General features: G+C 35.5%; 1 non-coding gene across 1 annotated transcript; it reads right to left on the bottom strand.

Moving 5' to 3' along the window:
• Positions 1-689: 689 nt before the first annotated feature.
• On the bottom strand, positions 690-792 carry LOC149190103 (U6 spliceosomal RNA). The gene has a single exon (XR_016256597.1). It is a non-coding gene; the product is annotated as a U6 spliceosomal RNA (small nuclear RNA).
• Positions 793-21,941: the final 21,149 nt, after the last annotated feature.

Below are 21,941 nucleotides of genomic sequence, written 5' to 3'. Positions count from 1 at the left end.
TAAAAGGATTAAGAAAAATGTTTAAACGACTATATAAATTAATTTCGTTAAACCTTATCAAGTAAAGAGTTTAAAGTATATTTATTTATTTTGTAAATATATATTAATAAATTAGAAGTATATTTAAAAAGGTAGGTTTTAATCATGTTATTTAATTAGTATATTTTTTTCCATTTATATTAATACTATTGCAATGGAAGATATCCCTTTAATTTAATATGATAAAAAAAATAAAAATTATATATATATAATTTAGAAAAAGCTAATTTATATAAATATTTCAAAGTTAATTTTTATCACAATTTGAAATAAAAATATAGCATCTCGAAAAGTAGTAAGGGAAGGTGGAAAGCCTATTTTTTTTTTTAAACAATTATAAATTAGTGAATATTTAATTGTGAAAAAAATGATTAAGTTTTGAGATTCTTATTATTTTTGTTAAGTGAAATTTAGAATTCAGACATATTTATAAAATAGTGGAGAGACCAAACAAATCCAAAAGAATTTTATCATTTATACTATTAAAAATTAAAAGCAATGTTTTTAGTTGTATCTTCATTTTTTTTTTCAAACGAAGAAATTTTCCTTGGAGCAATTTTTAGGTGTATATAATCCTACAGATTGGACCACGGGTCTTTTAGGGACCAAACCTCCACACAAAGCCTTTGGACCACAACTTCGTAACCAAAAATAATTTAGATCATTTCTTGATTTTTGCATACCATCCTTGCACAAAGATCATGCTAATCTTCTCTGCTTTTATCCCCATTATACAAATAAATATGGTTTTTCTCCATTGAGAATATGCTTGTGACTATACACCTATTGTACAAGCATAAGACAATTTACATGAAAAGAAAGAGGCTTCCTTCCTAAGATTGCTTTAAAGTCACCTACCATAGTTGGCATAAAAGTTGTAAAATAGGTTGGCATAAAGATGATAAATATTGGCTAAATCATTAGCGGATAGAGGAGGATTTCATTTGTAGAATATAAATTCCATTAAAAATAGTATCACGTCTAAGTTTGAGAAAAACTTATGTGTGATAAATAAATAGAATACAATATTTTAAGATATTATACAAATGTCATCAACCCCAATCTAAAATATGTAAAATATTTATTTTATTATAAATTAAAAAAGACATCAACATTGTTAAAATAAAAAATACTAGACAATACTTGAAATGTTGTAACTAGAAAATTTTGTCTTTTTGTGATGTAAACAAAATGAATAATGAAAAACACTTTCTCTTTCTCTTTTACCTACATCATTCTCAATTTTTAAACATTTGTAATAACATTCACTTTCCTAACTTATTAATTTAAATTAACTATAAAAATTAAAAAAAAAAACTCTTTCCAATATTTTTAAACACATAAATAAAATTATAAAACAAAATAATTAATTTTTTACCATTTTCTTAAATTCTTATAAACAAAAATATAAAAGACTGATTTTAGTGAAATATATAACGATCATTATAACCCTATCTCTATGTAAAGACATGAACAAAAAATGATTTTGGTGAAATATATAACCCTCATTGTAACTATATCTCTCTCTGTAGATACATATACATGTGAGCGCACACATCAAAGTTATATATATATATATATATATATGTGAGAGCACGCACACATCAAAGTTATATATATATATATATATAAACCCCTTTGGCGTTTAATTATCAAGGATTTAAAAAAGCAATTTGTTTAATAGTTTGAACATCCTTAGAAATGTTAGTGTTTTCATTTAATATTTAAGGGGTCATTAAGATGTTCTCTAAACCTTTTATATATATATATATTAAATATGTAGGTTTGGAATCACTCGCAAACCCATTTGGCGTTTAATTATAAGGATTGAAAAAGGCAATTTATTGAATAGTTTGAACATCCTTAGAAACGTTTAGTGTTTTCATTTAATTTTTAAGGGGTCATTAAGATGTTCCCTAAACCTTAGCATTTAAGGGGTTATTGGAATTGTGGATCAAGTAACTCCATGCGTCTATTATTAATTTATTGAAACATAAATGTATACTTGAATCATGAAACATATATGCATAATTTCATGATCCACAATTGTTTATTCGTGGGTGAGTCTATTCACGAAGTTAAAATTTAACTAATTTTTAATTATTTTTTTTATAACTTTTGTTTTTTATTTTATTATTTTAGATTGGTTTATTAAAAAGTATAAAATAGTAAGTTTATAGAGTTTTAGATAGAGGATGATTGGGTGTTTTGTTGAGGAATTCTTTTATGTGAACTGATATATTGGACACGATGAAGATATGGTCCCATCAAGTTTATAAAAAATAAACATAAAATAGCATTAAAATCATAATAATAAGATGTACTTTTATTTTATAAATCTATTTGAGATGAAAATCAAGAAATAGACTTAGTTGGGATCCACTAAAAATATATTACAAACTAGAGCTATGTAATTTTAATTAAAGAAAATGTGTGATTACATCTTACTTGTGCTTAGATAAACTAATATTTTCTAGGTCAAGGCCAGCCTTCATTTTGTGTGGATAGGCTCAAAATATTCTTTGACTTCTAACCTATGAATATAATTCTTTCCTTGATTCCTCCTCTCTCTATTTTTTATGTTGATAATGTCCCAAGCTTCTACAATCCAACTGCTCTTTTTCATCACCAATATTGAACCCCCTTTCTTCAACACCAAGATATATTTTTATGTCCTTCCTTCCATGATACTTCTTCCTCATGGAATGGCAAACAATCCCTAATAATCAATTTCCAAACTCCAGATCCATTTTTTCCTATTAACCCTTGATCGTAACTATTTTCCTACTAAATAAAGGATGTTATGGTTCCTCCTTTTGAAGGTTTTATGCACCCACATGGATACCATGTGGATTTTTTTGATGTTCTAGGAGGTTTCCTACCAAGTAGACTAGAGTTCTTGGGTCACTTTGTACCTTTCCATGTCAAATTGTATCTTATGTCATGCTGCCTTATGTTGTTGCAAAACGTGGGATACTCTGGTAAGCTATGCCAAATGCAAAGGAAGAGTTGCATGGATATATAGAATTGGAAAGTAAGGCTAGTGCTACATTCATACACTCCTCCACATTACTTAATAATGCCCTATTTCCTTGCATTTTCTTCTATAGTGTAGATGTATGCATATTCTTACCTTTGACTCCTCCATAAATCTTCATGCCAATTCTTTAGTGTATATTTGAGACAATATGTTTTTAGGGTATCTCTATATTTAGATAACAAAATATATGAGAGAAGAAATTAAACATTTTTCTTCATCACAAACTGAGTTCCAAGGTAACGTATTTGGTGTATGAAATTTTCCTCTTAACCATAGGAAAATTCTCTATATATGTCACCTTCTTTATGGGTTATGATACCACTAGGGCGAAGAAGGAACGTTTAGGATACCTAGGTCATTCTTCTCTTCACCAAAAGCTTCCATAATCAACCAAGAAAGTCATTGCCAAGGTTTCCATTCAATATTTTAGCTAGACCAACTTTTTTACTCACTTTACTACCCCATTCAACACAAGAAGACACTCACTTATTTGATTTCTTGTCGCGTAGGAATATTCTTACTCTTTGTGCTATTTAGTATATGTAGTAGGGAGTCCAATCTCAATCTACTTTCAAATTTCAGTTCTAGTAGTATGTTGCTTATTGGACAACCCAAAAATGATAAATGTTCAAGGATTCAAGAGGACATATCACGATTCATTCTTGGTGCCTAACATCATATACCAATCCCTCTTTAATATCTCCATGGATCACATGAGTGTTGAGATGGTTTTTCATCATGTAAACTTTTCTTATTCCTTAGAGAGATCAATTTTTCTTAAGTTTCCCTCTTCTAATTCAAACTTGCGGGAACAAATGGGTGAGAACAAGGAGCCTTCCCTCCACCATTTTCTTGGTTCCCTAAATGTAGGACTTGGTTAATACTTGAAAGTATGAGGTAATTTATAGAGTGTAAGAAATAATTACTTAAGGTAATTAAGTCATTTAACTGGGTTCCTAATTTAATTAACATAAACATTAAGAAGAAGTATAACTAAGACAATAAATAGAAGAAATTGTATATTGCATATGGCAGGCTCATGAAACATAGTTCAATCCCCTTGGGACCCTATACATTTCCCCTCTAGTGAACTCATATACCCTTAGGTACTTTCCCTTAGTAAACCTAGAAATATTTTATTATATTCAAAATGATTATGTTTATATATCTTTCAAATCGCCATCAAAATCCGCGTCATCTTGCGGAGAAAAACATAGTAAAGAGAAACAAAATTATAACTTATACACAATCAAGTTCAGTACCTCCAAAGGGTTGAAACTACAATAGAATTCCCCCACCCCATTGGAATTAAAATCATCATTAATGTTCTTTTTTTTAGTTGTACACTAAATTTAGAACATAAATGGATTTTCCTCTTTAATGGGATCCTCCATTTCCTATATGGCTTCATATAGACGAAATATTTCTTTGCACCTATACTTGTGTGATGACTTAATTCATCAAATATGTTATTTTCCCTTCTAGTATACATGAGGGCTTTGGTTGGAACTCTCCTTCTAGTTCCACCTTGATCATGGCCCAATCAAGTACATGGTGTTGTAGCTGCTACAACTACCCTCCAAATTTTTTGCCATGCTTGGATTTTGGAGCCTCCCTTTTGTCTACAGGAGCTCATCATTCACTGTTGTCAAGTATTCATGCTATCTTAAAGACTTATCTTTCATGCAGTGCTTCTGATGTCTTGTTTTGATCCTGACTGGAACCTTTTCAAACACAAGTTATTTCTTTCCTTGACTTTGCAACTTTGGCGGTCTTCCCTTCAAAAATTGTGCAATATTGGAAGGAATGCCAACCTTGAGGATTTAATTGTGCAATCCAGAGAGGCATCTTAGCCTTGAGCTCATAAACTATGCAATCCTGGAGGGCAGCCCAACTTTGAGCTAAGAAAATGTGAAAAACTATCCTTCCTCTCAGAAACTACACAATTCACTAAGGCAAGGAATTGCCCAAGCCCTTAAGCCTGGGAATTGTGAAATCTCCTTTGCTAGTGTGAAAAAGCAGTTTCCCGAAAAAATTAGAGTTGGCATCCCTAAAAAATAGGAGTTTCCCAATTGATGTATGATTAAGTCCACTAAGCTATTAATTATGACTTTCAGACAAGTGGTGTTTTTTGCTTGATTTTAGGAATGTGCGTCAGAAACCCTAACTAAGCTAGATGTATATAATAGATGCCCCTAGAGCTAAATTTCACACTCGATCTTGAATCTCTAGCCTTCCCAAGGAGGTCAAGGAACTTTTAGTTGAGTTTGAGACGCTTTTCTGGGTGAGTTTTTCTTTTGTCGCTTTTTCTGTTGCTTTTTATCATTTCTCTTTTGTGAGTTTTGTTTTTCTTTTTCTTCATAGTTTCTATTTTTTATCCTATATTAGCTTGTACAAGTGTTGGTTCGGTCCCTCATTCACGTTTTACAAGTGTCACATTAGCTTCTTGTTTTTACATATTAGTGGTCGTTATTTCGGTGACTCTCTATGCATGCTTTTTTTCATTTGGCATGACGATATTCTACACTTGATCTTCACCGATATATTTTTCCTCAATCAGATCAACACTCTTACTTGCACCATCACTTAGATCTACCACTTTCCCATCCTCTTCACGGGCACATCCACCCCTTTACTTGCCTAGCAGTTGCCATGATCAGTTGGGCATTGTGCAACTCCAAGGCTCAAGCCTCGTGATTAGCCTCTGAGACTGCGTAATGTGCAGTCCCTAGCTTGCCCAACTTCACATTACACAGTCCCTGGCTTGCCAAATTGCGCATTGTGTAGTTCTAGGGCTCAAGACTCATCCTTGGCCACAGAGACTACACAATGTGTAGTCTCTCCCTTAATCTTCCCAATCTGAGATTGTGCATTTTGTAGTCTCAAGCCTCAAGCCCGTCCCCTGACTACTGAGATTGCGAAATGTGCAATTCACGAGGCCAATCTCTTCTCTCAGTATAAGAATTGTGTAGTTTTCCCTCTCAGTCTTGTGGTTGTTGCCTTCATATTTTCTTTGTGAGTCATTTTTGCTTGAGTTAATTTATGTTTTCCATGAGTGAATTTTTCGCCTACAATAGTTGCAGCTTTTGAGCACTTTTCTTGATCAGTTACTGCCACTATGGCTCCCAATAGATTGATTTGTTGGGTGTGGAGCTTGAATATCATCTTGATTTTTTGAGGTTTTTTTGTTTCAACTGCATTGGATCCCTGTTCCTAATAGGGTGGAAATGTTTCCCATTTAATCGCCATCAGGGAGTTCGATGACAATTTTATGAGCCCCCCCCCCCTCCCCCCCTCGGGGTTTTAGGGGCAACACTTGTGAAGCTAAAAATAGATGAAAATTGCCTTGTAAAATATTGTAATTTCATAATTAATTTGGGTCATTCATTAGGTGGATGATTTGAAGGTAGAAGTTATGTTGATTTAAGGTTTTTTTCCCTAGAAGGAAACCCTCGGTTTATATTAAGGAATTGTATTGCGGTTGTGTATCATTGTGATTTTCAGCAAGAAAGAGAGAGGAGACTGTGTGAGAGAGAAGAAGAAATTTTAGTGGATCTGTTGTAGGTTATATCTCTTTATTTTGATGGATAATATAAAAGGAAGTATTGGTTGTTTCTCCATGGACATAGCCTAAATTATGTGAACCACATATATCTATTGTAACCTACCTCCTCCCACATTTACCTGCTTTCAATGGTTGCCAGGGGTAAACATGAGTTGAGGGTGACTATGATTAGACTCAACCTCCTGTATGACCTTAAGAAAATGGAGTCGAAAAATTAATACCTTACTAAATCCCTCCAATGTTACAGGACGTCTAGGAGCTACCCAACCTCTCCAAGTGTCCAACCCCTAAGTTAACTCTCTTTTTCATTAACCTAGAGTCTCGATCACTTCCTTACCAAGGCCTCCAAGCGACTATAACCCTCCAGTCGCTCCCATACTATTGCTTCACAGCGACTGTGGACTTTTTTAGTAAGTTCTATGTCAACGACCTTGAATTTTGAGCCACTTTTTCAGGGCTAAGACACAGTCCCATGCCCAGAACTCAGTGAAACTTCTAGAAATGATGAATCACATATAAGTAAGGCTTCCAAACCAAAAATTAAACCAAAACTTGACCTAACCTCTCCCAAATAGGACTGACATTTCGTCAAACACATGATGAACATGCAACCTACAGGTCATGAATGCATATCTAAACATAAGGATCTGAAAACTTCTCTAAGGTTTAACAAGAAGGATCTAGGCCTTCTCATAATAGTTGTCATAATACCAATTAGGTCATACATTCATTAACTAGACATTCATTGAATGAAATTTGATAAGAGCCATACTTATATCTGTCATATAACCATGCTTATAACTATCATATAACCATATAGATAACAATGAGGACAACCATCAAAGCCACATAATAACAAGTACATTTACTTATCAAAGACACGATAAACTTAACTTTCATTAACCATATGCAAAATCCAACCAAGTCAGAGACTTCCACGTACCATCCGAGCATAGATTGGGCTGAACCAAATCTTTCTTTCAGCCAATCACCCCCGTGCCATATTCCAAGCATCAATGTGGGATATTGATGGGATAAACCGACCCATAAACAACCCAAGGAATCTAGAGGTTAAAACACCTCCACCCTCACCATACTATAATATCACTTAAATCGGTCCTGAGATCACAAAACCAAACCGAGCTTGGATGCCTCCAAATTCCTTCACCATCACCTGAGGAATTTTCTTGTCTACACCCACCTGTTGAGGGCTTCCCAGAGAAAACCATCTCCACCCCTAACCCTTGGGATTTTCCTAAGACCACCTCACCCTGATCCCAAACCTTCCAACAATCCAGAGCTCAACCGAGAAATAATCCCATAACACCATGGTTATCTAGAAATGGAAAGGTATTGAGAAAATTAATCATTCCTAAAAGGACCAACTAACTTCTACACATTAATTTATCAAGCCGAGGTTTCGTTTTTCTATTTCAAAGTTATCAACATATTTTATGCAAGATAAATGCTAGTATGACTAGTTACTGCTATTCTATTGAAAAGCAAAGCTGTAATATCAGAGAAACCAAATCAGAATGCAATTTCTAATTATAGCAAACCATTTAGAACATTAGATTCTAAATGCTTCATAAGGAAACAACAAAATAAAATCTATTAGACATCAAGTTGTGTCTTAGGGAACAACAACTACATAATAGAAAAACAATACTACATAATCATAACATCAAAAGTAATTAAGTAAGCAAGATAATGATCTATGATAATCTACAAGAAACAATAAGAAATTACGATGTTCTTAACAAATTAACTACAACAAATATATTATGTAATGATCTCAATAAATGTAATTCAAAATAGAGAATTCGATTTAATAAACAAGAAATGAGAAATTAAGAACAATTGTGCAAAGGGAAATAGCTGGAATAGGAGAATAAATCAGCAATTTAATGATACACTTGAAAACAGTGTTGCTTCCAAGATCAAGCCCAAATCATTGGAATGAAAAGAATCAACACAACATATTAACTTTGAGTAATAAATGCTTCCATTCAATTACAGAGAACCAATTACAATCAATGTCTTCGCAAGTCTGAGCTTATTTCAAAAACAATATTACAAATGAAAAACCCCTTTTGAGGTTTAATACAACCTTTTATATCATGTCGATGAAAGATAAGAACAGAAAATATATTTATGATAACGAGTGATCTTGAGAATCTAAAGATTCTTAGGATTCTCATTTAAGCTACAAATATCTTAATGCATCCAGAGGACCAGGTTGGAAGCTCATCTTTAACTAATTTGCTCCAAACAAAGTATAACAACATGAGGCTATCCAATCTCCCATGATCATTTCAGAAAGAAAAATCAAATGGCAATGCATCAAGAGAGTATTGTCCAAAATAAGGATTCATTCGTAAGTAAATAAAACTTTAACGGTCAAATTTGTTCATAAAAATAATAAAACAATAAATGTGTATGAACACTACTAGAATCCATACTACATAAGTTATCATAGCCTATTTACAAAAAAGACTTAGAAAATAATATGAAAACTAAGAAGTAAGGCAAGGAATTTATGACAATTATGAGGCCCAACATCACCCCCCAACTAACCTTTTTGCATGACCTCATGTAAACAAATGATTAATATGTAAGGCAGTCAAGGAGTAAGCTTCATAAGCTTCCTCTCCTCTATGCCTAAATCCATTTCTACTTCGGAGTTCTTCAAAAGCCACATACTTACTTGCTTCTGATAAGTCATAATTAAATTTATAAAAAGATTGAGGGCACCAGATCATGGGACATTTGTACCTACATCCTATCCAATTGATACCTCTTTCCAATACCAAGTGCACATAATCATCTACTCTGGTCATGGCGTACTAGAAATTGTGGTAGCCAAAGGTCTCTCTATTCTTGACTTCATTAAGTGATGCATACCATCTTACTTTAGCTCCATGAAGAGCCTCGTCCTTGATATCTTCCAAATATTCCACCCCTGAATGTAAGAAATCATAACAAATTTGTGAAATTGCAGAAGCAACACTAGGTTTTTCTATGAAGATAACATGATGAGTTTTTGTGCGAAAGGGGTTATTAGGTTCCCCTCTAACCCAAATAGCAAGACCATGTTCTCTCCTTTGGAAGGTGTGATAAGATTTTCCCATTTTACCTAGTTCTTGGCAAATGATATGAAAGCATGAAATTGAATGTCTCCAATAAATGGGACACAATTTTCTTCCACATGGTCTTCTAAAAATAAATTATGAATATATAATTCACACAGAAGATACTGTGTATACTAATCCTGTTTGTGGAAAGTAAAAATGAAATCCAGTACATTTCTAAACTCATATGGTTGTCCAAATTATATAGCTTTAACTTTGAGTAACATATATCGCTCAAGTAAATACAAAGAATAATTCCGAGTTGGGGACCTGCATGTCAAGGAATCTGAATAAATGGAGCATATTTCATTCGTTTGCTTTGCATCCTTCTTAAGGCGGTCCTTTAAATTATGTACTTTATTCTCAGATGCCCTCAGTTGTGCATAGGTCTCATATTCTATTGTTATTAGTGCTCTAAATCATTGGAGAAACTCCTGATGTTCCCTCCAAGGCACCACTTCTCCTTGATATCTTGCTATGGTCTCCTGTTGTTTCTCCATAGTTTTGTGCAAGACTTTAATGGTTTCTTCTACAATCAAGGGAGTATAGGGAGGCACATCCTCTGTTTGTACTCCTATGTCATTAAAGGTAAATGGTGAATCAATCTGAGTTCCTACTTCAACAAGGCTAGGAGGAGCATCAATCATCTGTACCTCAAAGTCAATCTAAGTTCCTATTTCAGTAAGGCTAGGAGGAACATCAATCATCTGTACCTCAGAGTCAGTCTGAGTTCCTACATTAGTAGAAACAAGAATAAAGTCTATTTGGGTGCTTGCTTCATTAGAGACAAATATGAAATCAGTATGGGCTTCCATTTCCTGAGTTTCCTTCTTTCTTCTAGGTCTCTTCTCATGACCTTTATGAAATTGCTTACTTCCATGGAGCCAATTTTTTAGCTGTTGTACCTTCCTTCGCAATTTCTTGTTTTCTTTCTTCAATTTATCAGTCTCCTCATGAAATTTTCTTTTTCCTTTATTCATCACAACTCTAGTACCTGTGGTCTTCTCATCAAAACTACCAACCAAGGCTACTAGAATAAAAGGAGAAGAAACAACAACTACTCAACTACTATCTCGGGCCTTTTAGCAATAATTTCTTGAGTAGTTCAACTGTCAATGGATTAGTCAATGAGTTATCAACATGCCTTGTCATCATGTCAATTCCAAACTTCAAGAAGTCCTCGTTAGGAAAATTAGTCTGAGGTTCAACTGAAAAGTTACTTCCATCATCTCGTCCTTCATTAATCAAAGCTTCAAAATACTATGGATTCATTCCCTCCGGAGAGGAGGGCTCCAATATAGTAGCAACAGAGTCTCCAGAACACTCTTGAGAAGGAACAACTTCAGGGTCATTATCCGATTCCAGAATAATAATAGCTGAAGAATTAACAAGAGAGGTTGCAACCGACGAATTAGGTGAAGCCCCTTGGTCAAGAGGATTTTCAGAATGAGCTACCAGTTCTTCTACTGAAGTGGTCATGGCTTCTCCAAAATTCACAGTTTCTAATAAACTCTCTAGCCCTTCTAATGCTTAAGCTATTTCTATTTCCTGCTCTATCTGTTCTGAAGCTGGTAAATTTTGAACTGATTTTTCTCCAAAGGTTTCTTGGTGCATCTCTTCTATATTGAAGAAACCTTGAGTCAAGTTTTCTTCTGGTAGCTACTCAAGAGGGTTCAAAGAACTCTGACCTTGCTTAACAAGTCTAGCTGACCTCCTTATTTTCTTAGGTAGTGAATCTAGAACCGATGCCATTATTTTCTCCACTCTAATAAGTTTTTTAGGTTTTACAGTTTGTGCATTTCCCTGTAAGATATCTTCTGTCGCTAGAATTTCATTTAAATTTTCCTCATTGCCTTTTTCTAGTTGCTCATCACTAACTAAAACATTCCTAGATGTTCCAGTGATTGTTTCATCCCCCAAAGGAATGTCTTGACCAACGTCAGGGTTTCCAAGGAACCCTTCCCAAGTCTATTTAACTTGATTGAGACTTCTTATGATTAATAACTTGATAAGTCCATGGTGAATTACGACTCAAACTTGGTCCTTGGACCTTCTTAACCTAGTAGCAGTCTCATGCAAAAGTGAATTGAAAAAGTAGGGAAGGTTAAGAGTTACCTTTATCCTCACGGATTCCATTAGTTTGAGATGATGTAACCTCAACACATTGTACCTTCTGTCAGAGGTAATGTATCGTTGGAAAATCCCTGCTACTTCTTTCCATGGTTTCGACAATGAATTGGGGTTATACCCCTTTTCTTTTCTGATCAATTCTTCACCAGTGTTTAGAAACAAGAGGGCCACGTTCTGGAGAGAAGTGTGTATCTCGTACCACTTTTATCCTTTTATCGGAAGACCTGTTACTTCCACTATTCCACCTTCACTTACTTGTATATGTATATTTCTCACTATTGTTGTGCCATTGTCCAAATTCTTTGTGAATTCTAATGCTACCTCATTGTCGAAACCCTGTAACTGTTCAAAATACTCCATCCATCCATCTTGAATCAAGATGTTGTGCACGTATCCGAAGCCTATAATTGAATAGGTTCATATAGGATTGAATGGCCACCCATTGTTAATTGTTCAACAAGACACAATTTTGCAGCTGGAAACAACATAATTCAAAATGTATGATAATAGTAATTCTACACAGAGTATAGAGGCTCAGTGATCATGACATGAAATGGTATTTGAAAATTTGTATAACAAGTCATTTGTCAGTGCCAACTCACCCCCCAATAAAAGTAAAGGTCGTATGCCGTCATTAATCAAGTTTTAATAGGATGGAAAGTTTGACATGATTAGAGGATAAGGGTGTATTAATGTAGCGCAACAAAGTAACCGTCAAAAGGAAAAAATAGAAAGTGGAGTGTATCTGTAACATGTGAGGAAATCATTGAGATATTTATGACTCGTGCGATGTAATGATAACTCGAATTATTATAATCCATGAAGGGTGTGAACAAAATAAAGGCATACGAATGATTTCTACAAAGAATAGATGGATGGAAATAATAGTTGCATCAAGTACATCATTAGAGAGAATAAAGGAGATTAATTTAGAATGTTGAATTTCCAAAAAAAGTATTCCTAGTATGTAGAATTATAATGAAATACTCATGGACAACCAAACATCACCGCTTTCTAGGAGGATTTTATAGATGTCCATAATAAATTTAACGATCTTTCCTTTATTAATTTTGAAGGAACAAAATAGCCAAGCTATATTGTAATTTTCAATTTTACTTCAATACCATAGGCATGTTCTCTACTACCAGCAAGCGTCCATAGCCTCAACAGGATTTCCTTTTTAACCCTTTGAGATGTCATTATCCCATTTACTGAGGAAGTTTCAATATATATATACACACAAAAGGTCGTTATTATGACATGGTAACTAGTTAATAACAATGCCATTCACTAGAGCTAATGAGGTAAACAAGCCTGCTTGTGATGAGACCTCTTGTCCTTTGACCTGAAGGCTAAAGGCCATTTCCCTGGCTTGGTAACCAAAAGTGGTAATGTCACTCCATGAGATCCTATGATCATGGTAGGTCAAATCATGATGAGGCCTCCTATCTTCTATTAAATTGTGATTTTTATTGATCTTAGTAGATTACTTAGTAAATGGGGTGGCATGTCAACTCTTTAAGAGCTAGGGATGGTGTAAAAGGTATTATAATAATTACTTTTTTAGCTTGCTAATTTGGTCCTTGAAACTTATGATCGAATAATCTTTAAAGATCGGAGTGAAAGAACTCTCCTTAAGTGGTGCATTAGGGGAATTTTGAGGTCTAAAATGGGTCTCCTAAGGAAATTATAAAATAATAGTGGAAATAATAAAATAAGATTAGATTACACCATCAAATTTTAGAGGGAAAAAATAAAAAAAAACTAATTTTTCAACTCATATTTTCAACTTTCTCCCTATGGGTTTACGTTTTATTTCTCATTTTTCATGTAGTAGGGTCCATAAAAAATATGCAACATGAGTACTCCTTGGATGAGAAATCAAATTATGTATCCAATGAGTGTTCGCGCTCGAAATTTGAGTAAAACCTTAGGGAGATAAGTTGAAAATAAAAGTTGAAAAAGTAGTTTTATTATTTTATTATTTTTTAATCTTTTAACTTTTTTTACCCCAAAAATGGTGAATCATCCCCCATGGTTGACATCATCATATTGAATCCTATTGGTTCTTATAAATTTTATTTTGGTTGTACATTTTCCTTAGGAGGTCATTTTAGACCTCAAAAGTTCTCTAATGATGGGAGGAATGTACCATGAACATTTTTATGAATTTTCTACAATACCAAAAGGGATTAAAAATCATGGAAATTTCATAATTCTGATAATGATTTCTCATAAAGCATTCTCCAATGATAACCATTAAACAAGTTAGTTTTCCACCATCATATGAAAGGAAGGCTTAAAAAAATGTTCCTTACCCTAAATAAATAGAATAAGTTAGGGGAATGATAATCGCATATGAAGAAACAACGGGTGTGGTTAAGGAAACAACACTGTGATTAAGGAAACAGTGGATGATATGAAGAAAACAACAATTGTGATAAAGGAAACAACAATTGTGACTAAGGAAACAACAACCATTATAAAGGAAACAACGACTGTGACTAAGGAAACAACAATTGTGATTGAGGAAACAATGATTGAGACTAAGGAAACAACAACTGTAACTAAGGAAATAGTGGCTGAGACTAAGGAAACAACGACTGAGACTAAGGAAACAAAAACTGTGATTGAAATATCAATGATTTTTCCATATCAATCATAAAAACAAAATAAAATTATTTACATTATATACAAGATAAAAAAGATTAAAAATCGAAGAAAAAATTACCTGGTTGTGACTGTGGGGAAATTTCCTCGGTCAGCTACAACTTACAAATTGGTGTCATTATCAATTTCATGAAAGAAATATTCTCGAGTAAGTGATTGATGGTACAGACGGAGTTGATGCCCATTGGCAAGGAATATAATACCATAATTATCAATTGTGGTAAGGCATATCGTTCCATTGTCATAAATCTCAGTAATTTTGTAAGGGCCAAGCCATCTTGTTTGAAGTTTACATAGAAAGTCTTGGAATCCGGAGTCTTATAATAACGTCCAATCCCATTTCTAAAAGTGTTTCTTTTTAATCAACCAATCATGCCATTTAGCTCTCTGTTGCTAGATTATGGCAGTACGTTGTAAAACAAGAAGACGAATTTCATCCAGTTCATTGAGTTGTTGTAAGCACTATTTATGTGCTTTTTTAAGGTCCAATCTAACTTCCTTGGCAGCTTTGAGAGTCTTAAATTCGAACTCAATCAGAAAAATGGGTTCCTTACCGAAAAAGAGCTGATAAGGCGAATAGCTAGTGGTATTGCGTCGAGTTGTCTGATAGGCCAATAAAGCTTCCAGAAGCTTGGTAGCCCAATCTCGACGATTTATAGATATTGTTTTAGTTAAATTCGTCTCTGAGAGTTTATTGGTGCTTTCCACATGCTCGTTCACTTGCGTATGGTAAGGAGAAGTATTTTTGTGTTTAATATGGTAATTTTGGAGCATGGTTGAAATTTTATGAGTAGTGAACTATGATCCCCCATCTATTACAAGCTCTCGAGGCAACCCATATCAAACAAATAGTTCGAACAAAAAATTGATGACTCTTCTTCTGTGGCCCTTGGGAGTGCTACCGCTTTCTTCCATTTAGTCACAAAATCTGTATAAACTAAAATATATGTTTTCTAATTTGAAGGTGGATTAGAGGGGCCTATAAAGTCCCTTTCCCATCTTTCAAATAGTGCCAATACAATTTGTGGTTAGAGGGCCATTTTGTCAACCTGAATGGGATAACCCATCCTTTGACAACCATTGTAACTCTAGACATATTTCTTTGCATCTTTAAATATTGTGGGCCAAAAGTAACCCATCTGTAATACCTTGTGTCCAGTTCTCTGGTCAGCAAAATGACCTCCACAAGGCTCATCATGACAAGCCTCGAGGATATCATAAATTTCATCTTCTCTCACACATCTTTGAATTTGAAGATCAACCCTTGTATGGAAAAGGTAACCATCCATCCATGAAAAACGTGTGCTATGTTGGATGATAAGCTTATTTTCCCAGGATGACAGGTGTGATGGTGGTTGCTAGGTAATTCACAACATCAACGTACCAGGGCATTTTGACATTTACAACAAACAAATGTTCATCCGGGAATTGGTCCTGAACTAGGGAAGAATTGATTGCAACTGGAACTCTTGATAAGAAGTCTTCAACAAGGTTTTCTTTTCTTGGCCAATCCTTTATAGTAATGTCGAACTCCTGCAATAATAGTAACCAACAAGTTATTCTACCATTGGTAACAGGTTTGTTAGCTAAATAATGAATGGTAGAATGATCAGTGTACATAAAAACTGGATATCCCATTATGTAATGGAGAAATTTATTTATGGCATAAACAACAACCAAAATTTCTTTTTCTGTCATAGTATAATTTAACTCAGTTGGCATAAGTTTTTTGTTGATGTAATAAATCACATAAGGATTTTTATCCTCTCTTCTTGTCCAAGGACTGCTCTTATCATTGTATCTGATGCATCTAAGGATATATGGAATGGTAGATTCTAGTTTGGTCCTCACAACATAGGAGTTTTTGAGACCAAATTTTTCAGATCTACAAAAGCAATGTCACATTTATCAGTCCACTCAAATTCCACATGTCTAGTTAATACATACAATGGTGCTGCAATTTTTGAAAATTTTGCTATAAACTGACGATAATAATCAACATAACCAAGGAAACTACGTACCTCTGTCTGCATTCGAGGGGTAGGGAGTTTAATAATTACCTCGATCTTAGTTGGGTCTACCTGAATGCTTGTAGAAAAATAAAATGTCCCATAACTATGCCCTTTGTCATCATCATATGACATTTTTCATGACTGAGGCACAACCTGGTAGCTATACATTGTGCAAGAACCTTCTCAATATTATGCAAGGCTTGGTCAAAATCATTACCATAAGGATTAAAATCATCCATATATAGTTAAGTACTTTAGAGAAAATACTGAGAATTTCCCTTTGAAAAGTGGTTGGTGCATTGCACAACCCGAATGGTAAGACTCTATATGAAAATGTTCCCCATGGACAAGTGAACGTAGTTTTATCTTGGTATTTAGGGGAAACATGGATTTGATTATATCCGCTGAACCCATCCAGGAAAGAAAAATATTTCTTTCCGGTAAGAGTGTCAAGGACTTGGTCCACAAATGGAAGGGGAAAATGATTCTTCTACGTGGATTTATTTAGTTCTCTATAGTTGACACAAATTCTCCATTTTTCATTCTTTCTAGGGACTACCACGAGTGGTGAAATCCACTAACTATCATAAATAGGATATGTAAAATTAACATCAAGAAGTTTTTGAAGTTCTTGTTTTACTATGTCCCTAAGATGTGGATTTAGTCTTCTTTGAGGCTGGTGAATAACTTGAGCATCTTTCTTGATATAAATATGATGTGTGAAGAGTTGTGGATCGATGACCTTCATATCAGAATATTCCTAGGAAAAATCCTATTTATATTTTTGAAGAATTTGAATTAGCCTTTCACGTTGAAGGTCATTAAGATTGGCATTAATGTTGAGGGTCTTTTCAAGCTCAATTTCAATGGTAATGCTATTGCGAACTGCAGTTATGGATATATGTTCAATGATCAAGTCCTCTAGCGGCTCTCCTTGGGATTCATTGTCAAGCACAACTTTCAGCATTTGACAGGTTGGGTTCCCAATAGTGGAAGATTGATTAATAAACCCATTAATTATATCATCATTGGTCTGTATTTTAAAGATAAGAGCCTTGTTGACAGTAGGAGGAGAGCGTAAATTTCCTTCATGATATTTGAGCAGGGAACATCTAAAATTGTCAGTGGCCATGCTGGGCCTAGTGGGAGGGTATAAGATAAGATTCTTGATAGTCGGTCCTTTAGCGATTTACATACTTCCGGTTTGACACCCGATGTATGCATCTGCAGTGGCAAGCCATGGTATGCCTAATATCAAAGGGTGTCCTTCTAGTTTGTTTTTAGGATTGAGGACCAGAAAATCCATTGGGTATTCCCAGGAATCTATAGAAATAATGACATCATCTAAAGTCCCCTTCAGTTTTACTATATATCTGTCAGCAAATTTCAACATGGTTGGAGTCAATTTAAATCTGGTTATTCCAAGGAGTCCACAAGTTTCAAGTGTTATAATATTTATGGTCGCTCCTAATTCCACTAAAGTGTTTGGGAAATTATATCCTTGAATCTGGATAGTGACTACAAGGTTTCCAGGGTCATCATATTTGATGGGTATTTGTTTCCCAAGATGAGATCAGAGAGTTTCCCTAAAACATGGACTGTAGGAGAGTCTTTTGGCTTCCTACCAGGCTTCTTAACACATAATTCTTTAATGGTTTTAGCATAAATGGATATTTCTCTAATAGCTTGTAGGAGAGGGATTTTGATACATAAATTTTGTAATTCCCCTAAGAGATCAAATTCAGGGTAGACAGGTGATTTTACTATGGCTAATCTCTCAGGGAACGAAGGAGTAGTATCTGTAATCTCAATGGGTGTAAGGACCACATCCATACTATGTATTTTTTATTTTTATTTTTTTTAAATAAATCACAAAAAAATACAACCAAAAGAGAAACACATTGGGAATTCAAATTTATTCAGCACTGTCTAACACATTCCTAGAATTCATTTTAGGAAACATATCATAACATTTACATACATTTAACTAAGATCTACAGAAATTTTGAATAATATAACACTTATTCACAGAGATTATCCTGATTATACACTATTTGCGGAATGCATGCATAATACATAACCTCCTCTACGTTGATCATCAATTTGCGGAATTAAAAACAATCGCATGCGCACATTGAAACATCAATCACACATATCAACACAGTATGTAATGGGGAAAGCATACAGCTGAAAACCCCCAACTATCTATATATTATAATGATAGAGAACATGTAACAATACATAGTACAATACTCCTCACAAGTACTCAGTACTATCTCCACCTGCTACACACAAACTAGCTCAGATCTGAACAAGTCACGGGTTCAAATCTCCTCCACTGTTTTCCTACCTCTACTGCGCAATCCGAGTTGAGAATAGATCTAATCCAAGTTCAAATTTCCTTGGCTTGTACTGCGCAATCCTCATTGGCAATCTCAATCAATGATTGTGCAAATATCATGCACAGCTGTAGTCACAACTGATAGTAGTCTCACCCTTTCACCCACCTCTAACACTTGCCTCCACTAAATTGTCCATGCACTGAGTTAACTGATGTATTCTTTAGTTGATTTATGAGTTAATAATTAGTGAATTAAATAATAATTAATTCACATCACTCATCACTAGTGTATTTGGCAGTTAGACTAAATACAACTAGTTCAACTAAGTCAAACTGAACACAACTCCATCAACTCCTCAATCGACTCCACCAAACTCAATCACTTGAGTTCTAACTGAAGTCCATCATGCAATAGCTCAACTAACCCATAGCAAAAGCGTATTTCCTTCTTGCAGTTGCATGTGCCACATCCATAGCTCGAACTGAAGTGCTGCAAGAGGATAAGATAATGTTTATAGTCCAAATATTATTAAGAGCTAATAATATTTGACTGTTCTATTTTTAGACTGGCAGTCTAAAAATAGACTCCGCCCATATGTCTAAAAATAGAAGTCCATCTATTTTTACCAACATGACCAATCATCCATAAATAGCATCCTGCAACTCATAGACCATGATCCATATGTCTAAAAATAGACATAGTCTAAAAATAGACTTTGCGCCAAAAATAGCCTGTGGGCCCACTTAGTGAAGGCGACTTCTTTTCACTAAGCTCCATCATCTTGTTGCATTTTCAACACTCCCTCTCAACAAGATATGGATTATCTGCAACCCCTATCCTGCCTCTGTGGTATTCGAATTTGCTCCTGGTGAGCGCATTCGTCAAGATATCAACATCCAGATTCTCCGTGGGAATGTATGAAAGTAACATGATTCTCCGCTGCACACAATCTCTGATATGATGGTACCTGATTTCGATGTGCTTGGATCTATCATGAAATACTAGATTAGCCGAGAGTTTAATGCAACTCTGATTATCACAATAAATCACAGTAGGCTCCAAGCGTGACCTGAACAACCCAACCAGGATCTTCCTCATCCATATAGCCTCGCATGCAGCCAAACTTGTTGCCATATACTCTGCCTCTGCTGAACTGAGTGCCACGGATCTCTTCCTGGCATCCTTCGTCACATGCATGTAAACAGGAGAACCAAAAATCCTCAAAATTGGAAATATCAGGCCTCTTACCAGAATAAGCCTCCTCGGGTGTACTCATACCAAGTATTTTTTGAGGACAACGGTTCTGCACATATAATACAATATTGCATGCCTCCGCCCACAAGTGAAGGGGTAGGCCCTGATCATGCAACATCGCCCGTGCAGCACCCACGATTGTTCTGTTCTTCCGCTCAGCAACCCCGTTCTGTTGTGGGTTATGGGGAGCTATGAGCTCTCTTCGAATCCCTTTTGTGCTGCAGAAGTCCTTGAACTCGCCAGAGATGAATTCACCACCATTGTCGCTCCTAAGAACCTTCACCTTCTTCCCCGATTCCTTCTCGACCAATGCTTTGAACTCACAGATTTTTGAGTATGTCTGGCTCTTCTTCTGCATGAAGAAGATCCAGCACTTTTGAGAGAAATCATCAACAAATATCACATAGTACTTGTGCTTTGCTGTCGAAGCTACTGAGAAAGGTCCACACACGTCTATGTGAATTCTCTCAAGGATCGTCATGGTGCGACTATCCTTCTCGTGAAAGGTGGCTTTCACAAATTTTCCCAAAGTACACCCTTGCACTAATCTGACTGTGCAAGAGTGCCTTTAGGAAGCCCAGTAGAAATCTGCTGCAGTATCTTCAAGGCTCCATGGTGAAGGTGGCCCAATCTCCGGTGCCATAGCTCACCATCATCCCGGCTCACCAATCCTTCTGCCTTGCATGCCATTGCTGCGCAGCCATCTACATGCAATTGATAAAGGTTCTTGACTCAAACCCCTATCTTCCGGGTTTCTCCAATTGTCTTACTGCACAGGAAAGGCTTTCCCTCGCTGAAGACAACATCATATCCCTTGTCTTCTAACATCGCCACAGAGATAAGATTCTTCTTCAATCCTAGAACATGCATCACTTCCTTCAATACGAAGGGTTTACTAGACTCCCTCTCAAAGGAAATGGTACCGATACTGATCGCAGTATATCTACCATCATCGCCCATCTTGATGTGCACTCCAAGATCTTTCTCATCTAGATAAGAAAACAAATCTCGATCTCCTGTCATGTGAAAAGACGCACCACTGTCCAAGAACCATACCGATCCCATCACACTTGATACCAAGCATGCGATCAGCAAAAAATCCAGCTCAAATTGTGAGGCTAAGGCCTCTCCCACTGCAGATCCAACAACTTGCTTATTTTTCTTCATCTGCGGACAATTTGTGGCATAATGTCCATGCTGGTGACAGTGAAAGCACTTCACCTTGGACATGTCCTGCGTCTTGCCTTTCGCACCAAAATGAGAAGCTTTCTTGTTCTTCCCCTTCTTTGCGTTGGCAGCCAAAGCACAATTTTCTTCATCAGATGCCTTTGATGAAGATCCGTCCCTGGTATTCCTCCTGATCTCCTCTTGCACAAGATCAGACCAAAGTCTCTCCCATCCTGGAAATTTCTCCCGACCATTGACAAAGCCCTGATAGGAATGCCAAATCTTTGGAAGACCAAGGAGAGCCAAGCTCACCAAGTCCTCATCATTGACAGTCACCCCCCCACTTCCCAGCTCATCCCGGCATTAGGTGAACTTCGTGAGATACTTAGGCATACTGTCTCCTTTCTCACACTTAATGTTTCTGAGTTTATCCTTGAGTGCCAACTTCCTCTGGTCGCTCTTGCTTTGGAATAAATATGTCAACGCTTTCCACATCAAGTATGTAGAAGCCTTTCCATGCAGGCTGGATACAATGTGATCCTTCCCGCCCTCCAATAGAATCCTTCGACACTTTGTTGTCTTCTTTTACCA

Source organism: Pinus tabuliformis, chromosome 3_1 (assembly GCF_031772625.1).
Source record: "Pinus tabuliformis cultivar Carrire ecotype Pingquan chromosome 3_1, CPIR1, whole genome shotgun sequence".
Classification (NCBI taxonomy): domain Eukaryota; kingdom Viridiplantae; phylum Streptophyta; class Pinopsida; order Pinales; family Pinaceae; genus Pinus; species Pinus tabuliformis.
This window is presented reverse-complemented; position numbering and strand designations above follow the sequence as displayed.